Genomic DNA, 14,062 nt, shown 5'->3' with positions numbered 1-14,062 from the left:
ATGCTGGATCCCCGTGGATGGTGTGAGCTCCGTAGCGCTGGCACATAATGTAAGGACAGTCCGAATCTTAGAAAATACCAACACAAACCAAATTATTTTTTTTTTTATAATATTTTTTTTTTACATTTTTTTTTAATTTTTTATACCACATTCACCACTGAAATAATAATAATAATAAGAATTAAAAAAATATTAAAAATAACATATAAAAAACTTCTACAAACTTGGTATCGCTGTAAAATTCTACTGACCTGAAAAAAAAAAATAAATCTTGATGATCAAGGTCATTTCTACTGCATAATAAATCGTGTGAAAACAAAACAAAAAAAGTAGAATTGAGGTTTTGTTTTTCTTTTTTTTTTACACCTTTTTGAGTCACTTGGTACTTTTGAACGACACCATTCATTTTTAGTGATGAGCGAGCATGCTTGTTACTACTCGGTACTCGCACGAGTATCGCTGTACTCGGGCTGCTCGGCGGGGACCGAGTAATCTCGCGATACTCGTGCTGTACTCGTGGTCTTCATCCCTGCATGTTGGCGCTCTTTTGAGAGCCAGCCCTCATGCAGGGATTGGCTGGCAGACCACTGCAATGCCACAGCCCTGTTAGTTGTGGAATTGCAGTGATTGGCCGGCCTGGACAGCGTGACCGAGCCTTTATACCGGCGGGCGCGCTGTGCTCTGCTCACAGCTATCCAGACAGTCAGTGCAGGGAGAGTGTCGCTGCTTCAGGGAAAGGTTTGCGGCCCTTTATAGCTATTTCCGTAGCAGGGCTGCAAACAGTGTGACCAAAAGTCCTTCTCAGGACTATTCTAGTTGTATACAGGCAGGCAGGGTATAGCCAGGTCGGAGTACAGTAGCAGAGTCCTTCTCAGGACTATTGTTGCTGTATATGTGGCGCCCCTGACCTGGTCAGGCACCACTGAGTACTGCACCCATGCTGGGAACAGTACAACACAGGTAATCCAGAAAACTGACCGAGGTGTGACTACACAGGCGCATAGTGATCAGGTCTCACACATGTACCTTTGAGAGGACCCCTGGGGATCCCAGGAGGGGGAAAAGCCTTCACCTCCACTGGAATAGTGGAGGGGGCCAAAAGCCTCCATCTCCACTCAAGGGGTGTGGTAAGAGAGTCTGGTTGCTAGGTGGCGTAGGCAGGCACAAGAGGGAGAAGGAGGAAAAACAGTCTGAAGCAGAGTGGGGAGGAGTGAGGAGCATGGAAGAGGAGCTCTGACAGGAGCAGCAGTGCAGGTCCCTCAAGTGAGCCGGTTCAGTGTGTAGAGTTCAGGGAGCTCGAGTGAGGAGCAGACCCCTGGGGCTGTGCAGTCTGACAGCGCCCGCGCAGTGGCTACCGACGGGGGAGAACGGTCAACTAGTAGTGCTACCCGAAATCCATCTTCAGCTAGAGAGAGAGCAACGGAGTGGGAAGTAAGGAGACTGCTAGGGAGTACCAGGCCCAAATGGGCGGCAGATCCCGATGCGGGGATAGATCCACCTTTCCTTGCTAAACCTGCCGGTGTGGGGCTCTCAAAGCCCACGCCACAACACCACAAAAGCCGCAGCCACGTAGCCAGAGTTAGGGCCCATAGTTCGCAGGAGGCAAGCAGCTGGAGTGATCTGGTCCAGGCGACAAGCAAACGGCAACTGAAGGGGAGTGAGGCTTCAGCAACTTCCCTGGGTGACCCCCAAACCAAAAAGGGCTAAGGAAGGCGAGTTGGTAGTCACCCTCACAAGTCAGCCTGAAGGACACCTGGTTCCCACTTGGTTCATCCCAGCTTCGCCCGGGTTACTCACTTTGCCACCTTCTGTGAGTAAAAACCCTGAAAGACATCCTGCTTGTGTGGAGTCATTCTGCGCCTTGTAGTTCTACACATCTCCACAGGGCCCTGGGGCTTGCCTCACTCTCAGGAGGCTACTAGAACTGACTGCACCCACCATCAGCCCCAGGCATCCCTTAATCTGCAGTGGCGGTCCCCACTGACCGCAATTCTGAGAGTGGCGTCACGACAAACAGAAGATTTCCTACCGGTGACAGGATCCAGCCGAGTGGAGTCCCTGAAGGTAATGCACCGACACTGCATCAGCGGGGCTTCACATCTGGCGTCACGAACAGGATAAGGACTAGACCTGTTCAGACAGGTGACCATGTGCCTGGGCGGTCCGCTTGAAAAATTGGAAGCGCCGCCATATTGCCACCATGAAAAGCGCGCTGAAAAACAACAGCAGCCCGCGCTGGAAGAAGTTACCGCCCACGAAGAGGTGTGGCTACCCAGAGATCCCCTGCAGAGTTCTGACCTCGCTTGTGAAGAGAGCGGAAGCGTCCAGAGACGGCGGAGCAGAAGGGAAGCCAGCAGCTTGTTGCTAGAGAAAATGGCGTCTGAGTGCAGAGACCCAGAGCCAGGCTCCGCTGCCTGGTGGTGTCGGGAGCTCGCCGAGTTCTGCGATCAACTGGGCAGGGTCGGAAGGCTGATTAGAGAGGGACGGACGGAGTTTCTGTGGATGACCGCGGCAGTTCAGGCCTACGAGGAGAGGGCCACGCGCCGAGTGCCAGACCGGGTGGTGACGACTCAGACCCCGATGCTGCTACCGATGGGTGAGTCCAGTGTTGCCCCTGCCAGCACGAATGCCCCGACCCCTGCTGTCACGCCCGCAGTCCCTGAAGAGGCGCCCGGTGTGGCGACGCTGAGCCAGGCCGCAGCCACGCCAGGTGCGGCCCGCCAAGCCCAGGCCGCCGCAGCGATGCCCTGCTCGGCCCGCAAAGAACCGGCTGCCACCGCGACCCTCATCCGCGCCGCAGGCGTGACGCTGACCCAGGCCGCCGCCATGCTAGGCCCGGCCCGCCGAGACCCCACAGCAGCAGCAACGCTTGTCCGCGCCGCAAGTGAGGTGCTGAACCAGGCCGCAGCCACGCCAGGTGCGGCCCGCCAAGCCCAGATCGCTGCAGCGACGCCCAGCCCAGCCTGCACAGAGCCCATCGCAACAGCGACGCTGATCCAGGCCGCCGCCATGCCAGGCGCGGCCCGCCAAGACCAGGCCGCCGCCATGCCAGGCGCGGCCCGCCAAGACCAGGCCGCCGCCATGCCAGGCGCGGCCCGCCAAGAAAAGACAGACGTACCCTTATTTACCCCGGCCTGTAAGGCCAGAGCAGACACTGCTCCCCAGTCTAGGGAAGTCCCTACTAGGAAATCCCTGGTAGGTGAGGACCCCGCATACTGGCAGCTGAAGGCTGACCTGGAGGCCAAGTTCCCACAGGAGATGGTGGACCGGTACATGCTCCCTCCGCACACCCCCAAGGCAACTCCTGCCGCCACTACGCCAAAGAGTTCCCCGTCCGGGCCTGCCGATGAAAGCCCGTCCCCAGCACTGCCACCGAAGGAGTGCTCAGAAGAACTAAGGGGGAGGGGAGGCCAGGAAGCTGAGGAGCTGACCCCGGAGCCACCAGCAGTGGATCCATGCCCAGAGCCGGAGATGTTGCCATATTCCCGCTGGGATGAAGAAGACCTGACACCGTCTGCTGAAGAAGATCTGCCCAAAAGCCTCACCTGGGAGTTTGTAAGCTGTACTCTGCAGAATCCAGCCCGCAAGACACGGCGTCGTAGCAGAACACAGTTTTCCCCTGCACCACAGTCTCCAGAGAATAAAAAGGAAATAACGGCCAGAGATTTGGAGGAGAAACGGTTCCTGAGAAGGGCCAAAGCCCAGGTCAGAGGACCCCTTTGTAGAGGAGTAGTAGAAGATTTCAGCCTAAAATCAGGATACGGCTTCATAGTAGCACCTGGTATGAAAGAAGGCATTTTTGTCAATAGAAGGGACGTTAGAGCTAATTTGCCCAGAGGACATCCTGGAAGGAACCTAAGGATGGGAGATTCAGTGCAATTCACCATGCATCAAGGAGAAAGAGGCTGGTATGCGCTTGATGTGACACCATGTCCTAAAGAAAAAGCAACAGACACAGAAGAAGAAAGGAAAGACAGAGATAGAGAAAGAACAGATAAAGAACCCACTGATGAGACTACCACGGACGAAGAAAGAGGTCAAGAAAGCAACAGGTGCCGCAGCCCTACAGGCCCAAGCCCTGGTGAAGAGGAATCTGCATAAAATAAAGAAAGAAGCACAGAAGTTACCAGTTTGATAAGTTATGAAAAAGTTTGCAACGTTACTGTTTAAGAGATGTGCCCACATAAACTAATGTGAGAAATAAACCTTAAGGCTATGAACTGGCTATAGCCACAAACTCTCGCAGTGTAAATAGTTACACCAGAGGGTACCACCACCAGAGCCAGCCTGTTTAGGGGCTTGGCTCGTCTGCAACCAGAGAGCATGCCTGTTTATGGGGCCTGGCTCTCCACCACAAAGAGGGTACCTGGTCAGCACCAACTGTGGAGGCCGCCTCTACATCCTGCCAGAAGAGGCTGAAGGCGCGGATCCACCAGGCCAGGTATACCCTGAAACCACCAGACCATGAAAGCCGCCTCTACATCCTGCCAGAAGTGGCTGAAGGCGCGGCCAACGGGAGAGGCAGATTGGAGGAAAGGTCTGGGGAAGTGGATGGCCCAGACCTGGTTACCAAAAGGACCGGTGACCTGCCTCCTGAGAGGGTTCTGGGTGGGTTAACGGACTTGTGGGTGGAGGGTGGTGATGTATGGTACCTGGTGATCTTAAAAATGTTTTACATGTTTTAATGTTTTATGCATTTTAAAATGTTGTCTTGCAGCCCGAGGACGTGCTGGTGATAACTAAGGGGGAATGTGGCGCCCCTGACCTGGTCAGGCACCACTGAGTACTGCACCCATGCTGGGAACAGTACAACACAGGTAATCCAGAAGGCTGACCGAGGTGTGACTACACAGGCGCATAGTGATCAGGTCTCACACATGTACCTTTGAGAGGACCCCTGGGGATCCCAGGAGGGGGAAAAGCCTTCACCTCCACTGGAATAGTGGAGGGGGCCAAAAGCCTCCATCTGCACTCAAGGGGTGTGGTAAGAGAGTCTGGTTGCTAGGTGGCGTAGGCAGGCACAAGAGGGAGAAGGAGGAAAAACAGTCTGAAGCAGAGTGGGGAGGAGTGAGGAGCATGGAAGAGGAGCTCTGACAGGAGCAGCAGTGCAGGTCCCTCAAGTGAGCCGGTTCAGTGTGTAGAGTTCAGGGAGCTCGAGTGAGGAGCAGACCCCTGGGGCTGTGCAGTCTGACAGCGCCCGCGCAGTGGCTACCGACGGGGGAGAACGGTCAACTAGTAGTGCTACCCGAAATCCATCTTCAGCTAGAGAGAGAGCAACGGAGTGGGAAGTAAGGAGACTGCTAGGGAGTACCAGGCCCAAACGGGCGGCAGATCCCGATGCGGGGATAGATCCACCTTTCCTTGCTAAACCTGCCGGTGTGGGGCTCTCAAAGCCCACGCCACAACACCACAAAAGCCGCAGCCACGTAGCCAGAGTTAGGGCCCATAGTTCGCAGGAGGCAAGCAGCTGGAGTGATCTGGTCCAGGCGACAAGCAAACGGCAACTGAAGGGGAGTGAGGCTTCAGCAACTTCCCTGGGTGACCCCCATAGGGACTCAAAGTCGGGGTTGCCCCAAACCAAAAAGGGCTAAGGAAGGCGAGTTGGTAGTCACCCTCACAAGTCAGCCTGAAGGACACCTGGTTCCCACTTGGTTCATCCCAGCTTCGCCCGGGTTACTCACTTTGCCACCTTCTGTGAGTAAAAACCCTGAAAAGGCTGCTAGAGATGAGGAAACAAAAGGCGCAAATAGGGTCTTACCCGGCAATAACCGTTTAGAAAAACACGAATGAGAACACTCACCTGATGAGGTTGTGCCAGTCACAACCCCTTGAAAAGCCTGTGAGTGTCAGCGTGGTTCCAAGCAGCGGCCCCGAGATGATCGTGACAAAGATTTTTATATATGTATATACATATATGAGAAACGGGTTTATGCCGCGCTCAAGAATCACTGTATCCAAGGAATTTACTTTAAAACTCTTTTTTTATTTCAGTTCCAACGCGTTTCAGAGACATATACCGTCTCCTTCTTCAGGGAAAAGAGAAAATGTATCCACAGTATGCAGACCAGATGGTTATATAGGAGTCCATTAAAGACACGTTAATCCTAATGACGTCAATGCTCTCATGGTAACAGAGTGACTCATGAGCACGTGGAGACTGCAGAAAAACTGTGTTAACATTAAAAAAATTTTATATATACAAGCATCTGAACTTTTTCAAACCATAAATAACTGAAAAATAAAAATGAATAAAAATGATAAATAAACCGTATATAAAAAGATGTTTGGTTTATTTCCCAAGGCGTATAAATGTAATGATGAACATAAAATTGTTAAGTGTGGTGCTAGAACCCCAAAGGAGGGAGTATTTCCTTGAGTTCTGACTCAGAATGGCTTGTAAGCATCCATTGTTCCATGGCTGGCTGCTTATTTGAGATGGCGCAATCAAGCAGCTACTGAATAAACCCACAATAAAGGGAATCATAAAGGTGTACATTTATAACGTGCAAAAGTGCTGATGTGAAAAATGTGCATGTAGATGCCAGAGATATTTATGTGTAAAATAAAATGTGTCAGTTTAATGAAAGAATGTGCATTTGAAATTGATGCTTGAATGACTAGTGTGTCAATGTTATAAAGGACTGTGCATATGGAACCAGAACATGTGCATATAGATACTGAAGAAACAAGAGACTTCCGAGAGATTCCTAGAAAGCAGAAGCCGTGAACTTAAGGAGAAAGAAAAGCGCCTGCGCAGAGCCACTAAGCTAGTTCTCAATGAAAAACAGGGTGAAATGAGTTCAACCCGTGGGAAAAAAAGAGAGACAGCGCATGCGTGAAAAATACAATGAAAGTGACTCGGGTGCAAATGCCCCACCAACATTCTGGGTGCAAAAACGGGCATGCAACACATATTGGAGCAGTGGATATATGGATAGGATGAAAATATAGTACAAGATTATTGCTCAACAAATATAAAAAAAAAAAAAAAAAAAAAATGTAAATAAATATGAATAAAAATGAATAAAAATGTAAATAAAAAGCACCTCATACTATTGTAGATGACTTTGATGAAAGATATATATATCATAATGAATGTACACATTTATATGAAACATATTAAAAATGTTTGGTTAATTTCCAAAGCGTATAAATGTGGTGATGGACATAAAATTGTTAAATGTGGTACTAGAACCCCAAAGGAAGGAATATTTCCTTGAGTTCTAACTCAGAATGGCTTATATCCGTCCATTCCTCCATGGCTAGCTGCTTATTGAAGATAGCAAAAACCAGCAGCTACTGAATGATCCCATAATAAAGGGAATCAAAAAGGTGTATATTTATCCCGTACGAATGCGCTGATATAAAATGTGCATGTGGATGCCAAAGGTGCTGATGTGTGGGATGAAGATATGTCGGTTTAATGGAAGAATGTGTATTTAAAATTGGTACGTAAATGACCAGTGCGTCAATCTAGTAAAGGACTGTGCATTTGCAAACAGAGCATGTGTATATAGATACTAATTAAACAAGAGACTTCCGAAAGATTCCTGGAGAGCAGAAGCCGTGAACTTAAGATAAAAGAAAAAACGCCTAAGGGAAAACACTAAGCTGGTTCTCAATGAAAACCAGGGTGAAATGAGTTCAACCCATGGAAAAAAGAAGAAGGAGAAAGACAGCATGCGTGAAAAAAGCAATAAAAGTGACTCGAGTGTAAATACCCCACCAACATTCTGAGTGCGTAAAAACAAGCATGCAACACATATTGAGGAACTGAATATATAAATAGGAGAAAAAATATAGTGCAAAAGATTGTTGCTCAACAAATATATATAAATAAATGTAAATAAATATGAATGAATATAAATGAATAAGCACCTCATATAGTTACAGATGACCTGGATAAAGGATATATACATCATGATAAATGTACACATTTATACGAAATGTATATAGACATATATAGATGTAAAATATATATAAAAGATATAAAATAATTTCTTTCAATAATTTTTTGGATGCAGTACTTAATAATTTATGATAATTAATGAGGACTGACATTTAAATAAAGGAGACTAAGTCCACATGACATGGAAACGCGCTGGGATAAAAACTTCAATAAAAACAATCAAATAAAATCAAGTGATTATACTTGAAATGCTAAATAATATTCATATCCAAATAAATATATAAATATATATATATATATGAAATATACATACATATACACATATAAAATTCATGTGAAAGGAGAAATAAAATTGGTCTCCTTGAGAACCATATAAAATTCATCAATAAACATATGGGGAATATATTTGCCCATTAATACAAACCGCAAGTGAAGAAATATATTATAAAAATTATAAAAATTAGTGTTAACTAAAAAGGGGATAAATGATAGTATTATTGCCCATTAGAACCTATATCTAGCCGTTAATAGAACAGATCTACAACTTCATTCAATCCGAAGGGGGTTAGTGTATTTAGTTTGTGAATCCAAAAGGTCTCCTTGCGACTAAGCATCTCTGATCTATTGTGAATCAGGGGACTGATCTGTTCAATTGGGGTGATCGTAAAATCCAGATTTCTGTTGTGCTGGACTGTGCAGTGTCTGGACAAACTATGCAGGAGAAAACCAGTTCTTACATTGTGGCGATGCGAATTGAGCCTGTTATGAAGGGCTTGGCTTGTTCTGCCAACATATAACTTGCCGCAAGAACATTCTATGAGATATATGACGAAATTTGATAGGCAGGACATGCGGTCTTTTATTTTAAAATATTCACCTCCATTTGAGGAGCAGAAAGAGGTCCTATTGTGACAGATGCTTTTGCAACAGAGACATTTCCTGGATCCACATCTATATGAACCCGCCACAATACAGGATTTAGGCTGCGCTTTTATGGATCTTAATCTACTGGGGGCCAGAATATTTTTGATTGTGGGGGCCCGCCTAAAAGTAATCCCCGGGGTGGGGGGTAAAACCAATTTGAGGAAAGGATCATTTTGCAAAATCCCCCAATGTTTGGACAGAACATTTTTTATTGCTCTATTATCACTACTATACGTAGTGATTAAATTCAGACTTCGGTCTTGTCCATTCCCAGGAGTTATTTCTCTGGAAGCCCTGCAAGCACCAGGCGGGGTAGGGATATCTTTTTTACGTTTTACCAGATCAATCTGTTTGAGACCTGACGATGCTTTATAAGCTTTCTTTACCAATGATTTTGGGTAGTTCTTCTCCAAAAAACGATTTTTTAGAATTTCTACCTGATTTTTAAAAACAATATCTTGCGAGCAATTCCTTCTAATTCTTTTATATTGGTTAAGTGGAATGTTATTTAACCATTTTTTGTAATGTTCGCTATCATAATGGACATACCCATTCGTGTCCACCTTTTTGAAGAAATTCTTAGTATATAATTTATTGTTTTTATGATAGATCGTTAGGTCCAAAAAATTAATTTCATCAGGATGGACTGTGGAGGTGAACTTAAGGCCCCACTCATTGGTATTCAAATGGTCTAATAAAATATCCACGTCAAAGAAATCCCTATCCCATATGATGAATAGATCATCGATAAATCTTTTATAAGTTATGCATGATGCATGCTCTTACGCTAACCTGTTCATGGGGGTTTTCGAACTGTTACACATAGAGAATGGTCCTCATGAGAGAGGGATCATAACTTATAAAAGATTTATCGATGATCTATTCATCATATGGGATAGGGATTTCTTTGACGTGGATATTTTATTAGACCATTTGAATACCAATGAGTGGGGCCTTAAGTTCACCTCCACAGTCCATCCTGATGAAATTAATTTTTTGGACCTAACGATCTATCATAAAAACAATAAATTATATACTAAGAATTTCTTCAAAAAGGTGGACACGAATGGGTATGTCCATTATGATAGCGAACATTACAAAAAATGGTTAAATAACATTCCACTTAACCAATATAAAAGAATTAGAAGGAATTGCTCGCAAGATATTGTTTTTAAAAATCAGGTAGAAATTCTAAAAAATCGTTTTTTGGAGAAGAACTACCCAAAATCATTGGTAAAGAAAGCTTATAAAGCATCGTCAGGTCTCAAACAGATTGATCTGGTAAAACGTAAAAAAGATATCCCTACCCCGCCTGGTGCTTGCAGGGCTTCCAGAGAAATAACTCCTGGGAATGGACAAGACCGAAGTCTGAATTTAATCACTACGTATAGTAGTGATAATAGAGCAATAAAAAATGTTCTGTCCAAACATTGGGGGATTTTGCAAAATGATCCTTTCCTCAAATTGGTTTTACCCCCCACCCCGGGGATTACTTTTAGGCGGGCCCCCACAATCAAAAATATTCTGGCCCCCAGTAGATTAAGATCCATAAAAGCGCAGCCTAAATCCTGTATTGTGGCGGGTTCATATAGATGTGGATCCAGGAAATGTCTCTGTTGCAAAAGCATCTGTCACAATAGGACCTCTTTCTGCTCCTCAAATGGAGGTGAATATTTTAAAATAAAAGACCGCATGTCCTGCCTATCAAATTTCGTCATATATCTCATAGAATGTTCTTGCGGCAAGTTATATGTTGGCAGAACAAGCCAAGCCCTTCATAACAGGCTCAATTCGCATCGCCACAATGTAAGAACTGGTTTTCTCCTGCATAGTTTGTCCAGACACTGCACAGTCCAGCACAACAGAAATCTGGATTTTACGATCACCCCAATTGAACAGATCAGTCCCCTGATTCACAATAGATCAGAGATGCTTAGTCGCAAGGAGACCTTTTGGATTCACAAACTAAATACACTAACCCCCTTCGGATTGAATGAAGTTGTAGATCTGTTCTATTAACGGCTAGATATAGGTTCTAATGGGCAATAATACTATCATTTATCCCCTTTTTAGTTAACACTAATTTTTATAATTTTTATAATATATTTCTTCACTTGCGGTTTGTATTAATGGGCAAATATATTCCCCATATGTTTATTGATGAATTTTATATGGTTCTCAAGGAGACCAATTTTATTTCTCCTTTCACATGAATTTTATATGTGTATATGTATGTATATTTCATATATATATATATATTTATATATTTATTTGGATATGAATATTATTTAGCATTTCAAGTATAATCACTTGATTTTATTTGATTGTTTTTATTGAAGTTTTTATCCCAGCGCGTTTCCATGTCATGTGGACTTAGTCTCCTTTATTTAAATGTCAGTCCTCATTAATTATCATAAATTATTAAGTACTGCATCCAAAAAATTATTGAAAGAAATTATTTTATATCTTTTATATATATTTTACATCTATATATGTCTATATACATTTCGTATAAATGTGTACATTTATCATGATGTATATATCCTTTATCCAGGTCATCTGTAACTATATGAGGTGCTTATTCATTTATATTCATTCATATTTATTTACATTTATTTATATATATTTGTTGAGCAACAATCTTTTGCACTATATTTTTTCTCCTATTTATATATTCAGTTCCTCAATATGTGTTGCATGCTTGTTTTTACGCACTCAGAATGTTGGTGGGGTATTTACACTCGAGTCACTTTTATTGCTTTTTTCACGCATGCTGTCTTTCTCCTTCTTCTTTTTTCCATGGGTTGAACTCATTTCACCCTGGTTTTCATTGAGAACCAGCTTAGTGTTTTCCCTTAGGCGTTTTTTCTTTTATCTTAAGTTCACGGCTTCTGCTCTCCAGGAATCTTTCGGAAGTCTCTTGTTTAATTAGTATCTATATACACATGCTCTGTTTGCAAATGCACAGTCCTTTACTAGATTGACGCACTGGTCATTTACGTACCAATTTTAAATACACATTCTTCCATTAAACCGACATATCTTCATCCCACACATCAGCACCTTTGGCATCCACATGCACATTTTATATCAGCGCATTCGTACGGGATAAATATACACCTTTTTGATTCCCTTTATTATGGGATCATTCAGTAGCTGCTGGTTTTTGCTATCTTCAATAAGCAGCTAGCCATGGAGGAATGGACGGATATAAGCCATTCTGAGTTAGAACTCAAGGAAATATTCCTTCCTTTGGGGTTCTAGTACCACATTTAACAATTTTATGTCCATCACCACATTTATACGCTTTGGAAATTAACCAAACATTTTTAATATGTTTCATATAAATGTGTACATTCATTATGATATATATATCTTTCATCAAAGTCATCTACAATAGTATGAGGTGCTTTTTATTTACATTTTTATTCATTTTTATTCATATTTATTTACATTTTTTTTTTTTTTTTTTTTTTTTTTTTTTTTTTTTTTTTTTTTTTTTTTTTATATTTGTTGAGCAATAATCTTGTACTATATTTTCATCCTATCCATATATCCACTGCTCCAATATGTGTTGCATGCCCGTTTTTGCACCCAGAATGTTGGTGGGGCATTTGCACCCGAGTCACTTTCATTGTATTTTTCACGCATGCGCTGTCTCTCTTTTTTTCCCACGGGTTGAACTCATTTCACCCTGTTTTTCATTGTGAACTAGCTTAGTGGCTCTGCGCAGGCGCTTTTCTTTCTCCTTAAGTTCACGGCTTCTGCTTTCTAGGAATCTCTCGGAAGTCTCTTGTTTCTTCAGTATCTATATGCACATGTTCTGGTTCCATATGCACAGTCCTTTATAACATTGACACACTAGTCATTCAAGCATCAATTTCAAATGCACATTCTTTCATTAAACTGACACATTTTATTTTACACATAAATATCTCTGGCATCTACATGCACATTTTTCACATCAGCACTTTTGCACGTTATAAATGTACACCTTTATGATTCCCTTTATTGTGGGTTTATTCAGTAGCTGCTTGATTGCGCCATCTCAAATAAGCAGCCAGCCATGGAACAATGGATGCTTACAAGCCATTCTGAGTCAGAACTCAAGGAAATACTCCCTCCTTTGGGGTTCTAGCACCACACTTAACAATTTTATGTTCATCATTACATTTATACGCCTTGGGAAATAAACCAAACATCTTTTTATATACGGTTTATTTATCATTTTTATTCATTTTTATTTTTCAGTTATTTATGGTTTGAAAAAGTTCAGATGCTTGTATATATAAAATTTTTTTAATGTTAACACAGTTTTTCTGCAGTCTCCACGTGCTCATGAGTCACTCTGTTACCATGAGAGCATTGACGTCATTAGGATTAACGTGTCTTTAATGGACTCCTATATAACCATCTGGTCTGCATACTGTGGATACATTTTCTCTTTTCCCTGAAGAAGGAGACGGTATATGTCTCTGAAACGCGTTGGAACTGAAATAAAAAAAGAGTTTTAAAGTAAATTCCTTGGATACAGTGATTCTTGAGCGCGGCATAAACCCGTTTCTCATATATGTATATACATATATAAAAATCTTTGTCATAAAAACCCTGAAAGACATCCTGCTTGTGTGGAGTCATTCTGCGCCTTGTAGTTCTACACATCTCCACAGGGCCCTGGGGCTTGCCTCACTCTCAGGAGGCTACTACAACTGACTGCACCCACCATCAGCCCCAGGCATCCCTTAATCTGCAGTGGCGGTCCCCACTGACCGCAATTCTGAGAGTGGCGTCACGACAAACAGAAGATTTCCTACCGGTGACAGGATCCAGCCGAGTGGAGTCCCTGAAGGTAATGCACCGACACTGCATCAGCGGGGCTTCACATATACAGGCAGGGTATAGCCAGGTTGGAATACAGGCTAGTGACCAAAAGAGTCCTTGTCAGGACTATTGTAGCAGTATACAGGCAGGCAGGCAGGCAGGGTATATAGCCATTCCTAGTGGTGACTGTATACCAGCCTTCATCATTTCTGGGGCTGGTGTATACAGTCTAAAACAGTCCAGATAGTGTCAGACTTCTCAGTAATTGTCGCTCCTAAAAACCTGTTAGGTTCTTATTGCGTCCGTGCTTGCATTTAAAAACCGCATGTGTGTGCCTGTCGGTGGCAGCGTCAGGCTCCATATTGTCCCTGGATAGAGATGTGCATGAGGGCCTCAAAACATTGTTCC

This window comes from Anomaloglossus baeobatrachus, chromosome 9, assembly GCF_048569485.1.
Source record: "Anomaloglossus baeobatrachus isolate aAnoBae1 chromosome 9, aAnoBae1.hap1, whole genome shotgun sequence".
Taxonomy (NCBI): domain Eukaryota; kingdom Metazoa; phylum Chordata; class Amphibia; order Anura; family Aromobatidae; genus Anomaloglossus; species Anomaloglossus baeobatrachus.
This window is presented reverse-complemented; position numbering follows the sequence as displayed.